Genomic DNA, 2,672 nt, shown 5'->3' with positions numbered 1-2,672 from the left:
AAGTTCACAGCATGCTCTCTTTTTCTTTTAGACCTAGGAGACCGTGATCTCACCGTGCCGGTAAGATCAAAAGTCTCCGATCGCCCGGGTCTGCAGGCTTGGGTTTGGTCCAGACGCCACCCAGATAGCAGATGTGCGGCCGCCGTCCTCCGGGGCTAGAAAACCGCCTCCAGCGCCTTGGCGCGCCAGAGCGCGCGGAGTTGCAGGGTGCGGATCCTCGGTGGAGCCGCGAGCCCCAGTCGGGTTGCGGCTAGACCCTGGTACTGCCTTAAGTGTGGCGTACCGGTGGGTGGGGATGCCACGCGCGCTTGGTGCCTGTGGCAGCCCAGGCCGAAACGGCGACTCCTCCAGGCCGGGGAGACGCGGCCGAGGGGCGTGAAACGCTTCTTGCGAGCGAGGGATTGGTGAGTCTGCAGGCGCCGCCGTTGACCTCAGGGTTCTGGTGGCCGCTTTGGGTCCCTCTGAACTGGAGGAGAGTCTGTACCTCCCCAAGGTCAGCTCCCCAGGACCCCCAGCTCACGTTTCAAACGCTCGTGCCTCTTAGAAGAGCGGATGATGGCAGCGCTGGGCACCGCGTATCAGGAATTGGCCTGATGCTGCTTCCTTCTTCCCTTTCTTCCCCTTGCTGCTCCCAACCTCCGGTCCCTCCGTGTCCCCTCACCCCTGCGGGGACCGCGACCTGAGCGCCGTCGCCCGCCGCCACCTCTGCACTTCAGTGCCTAGCCCTCCCCACTCAGGCGCCGCGTGCTGTGTGATCCGCCCTAACATCTGTCCGTCCAACCACTGGGGCATCCATCAGTGTCAGTGGGTTGCACATTGCAGTAACAGCCTGTCACGCACAACACCGGCTATGCGGAGTGCACATTGCGACCGCACTGCCGAGTGGGACACGCAAACACATCTAGCCGGCCTGGCACTGCCCGTATTCCTGATCTTCACTGTGCTCTTTAAGCCACGTGCACCTATTCTCCCTTAATTTGGGGACTCCAACATGTGCATAGTTTTTCAGGCTCTTCTAAGGGTCTGGACAGCCAGCGAGGGGCAAGGTCAATGTAGTTTTTACAGGCCACTGGGGTTCTCTTTTCTTATGCTGTGGTCTGGGTGTGACTAGAGAAGAAAAAGGCCTCCCCAAATTTGCACCCAGCACAAAATAGACCCTGCAGGTACATGAATGCCAGAGCTTAACCCAAACTACTTGGGCTGATGCTAAATTGTGGAGTTCGCTGGACTGGTCTTAGCTAGATCTCAAGAAAAACAAAACAAACAAGCAAAAAGCAAAAAAAAAAAAAAAAACCAGAAAAAAAAAAAAAAAAAACTTTGCATAGCCCTGACTGTTTCCCAAGGCCTGGATTGGGAGTAAGGCCACCGGCTGGAATCTCTGAAAATGAGGCTCCATTTAGGGAGAAATGGTGTCTGGGTAGCAGTAAGTCTGTAAGTCACATGTCATTACAGAGAAAGGGCAGGGCCATATGTTTGAGAAACCAGAGCTTGCAAGAGTTCTGGCTCCCTGGGCTGCGGTTGCATATTCTCCCTGTCTTATGACTTTGCTTCCCATATCATCTCCAACTACCCAGACGGGAAACACACATGCACAGGTGTCCCTAATCAGTGTGGCCCTTCCAAAGGCCTTCCCTTCACTCTTCTAAGAACTTAAGGGGAAGGATGTGTCCTACTTCTAGGGCATCTTCGAGAAATCTACCTGGCGATGTTTTTATTGTAAATATTTCTCTCGGGTATTCGGCTTGTGAAAGCTGTTCATATCGGGATTAAAGAGTTACTAAGGGGAAAGAGCCAAGTTCTGGAGGGCGCGCCCACGTCTGCTCCTTTCGGGAAGAGCCCAGAGGGCTGCCGCGGAGGGCTGGGGCTTCTTGCTGCGGGGAGGAGAGTAGTAGAGTACCAGGATACCGACTCTGCAGATCACATCCAGTGGTCCAGCTGTTTCGCAAAGCTTTAGAGGGCAGAAAAGCGCGCGCCCGGCGGGGGAGCTAGAATTCTGTAGACGATACACCTCATAGAAAACTTTTTACCCTACTCTTCAAAGAGTCGGGTTATCTTTGAAAAGCAACAACAGGCTTCCGGTCTCCAAGCAAGCACCTGGTAATTTCTGATCTACTTTGAATCATGCTGGGCAGTAAATGTCTAAGCCAAATGCTCCCATCTCTGGGAGGTGCCGAGTTTCCGGGAATAATTTTTTAAGCCCCTAAAAAATAGATGGAGGAAATGGGCATAAGGGCAGTGAAAGGACTTACGGAAACACCGTGGCAAAAGCCCATGGGGGAAACTGGGGGGTTGACATCGTGGTAAGGTGACTCTCTTTGAAACAGAGTGGTCATATTAGCCCAACACTTTGGCAGGTGAGGTGGAGGGGGGCACGAAGGCAATCCTGACCAGCAAGCCAGGACTGCATCTCACACTTGGAATCCTGGTGGTCTTCCACAACCCAGTCAAATGTGGAGCTTTGGTCTGTAGCCGCCTTCCCAGTGAAGCTTCAGTAGATCAGAGGGGTTAGACATCCCACTCAGCTTTTCCAATTCTGAGCCCTAGATCTCCATCCCAGTGACCTGGGTCTCCAGCATCTAGAGTAGCCTGAAGCCTCTTCTGGGAGAGAAAGCCAAATGCAGGCATGGCTCAGAGCAAGTGTGCCCAGGAGGAGCATGGAGCTACCCCCCCCA

Source organism: Nannospalax galili, unplaced genomic scaffold (genome assembly GCF_000622305.1).
Source record: "Nannospalax galili isolate Female #2095 unplaced genomic scaffold, S.galili_v1.0 scaffold931, whole genome shotgun sequence".
Taxonomy (NCBI): domain Eukaryota; kingdom Metazoa; phylum Chordata; class Mammalia; order Rodentia; family Spalacidae; genus Nannospalax; species Nannospalax galili.
This window is presented reverse-complemented; position numbering follows the sequence as displayed.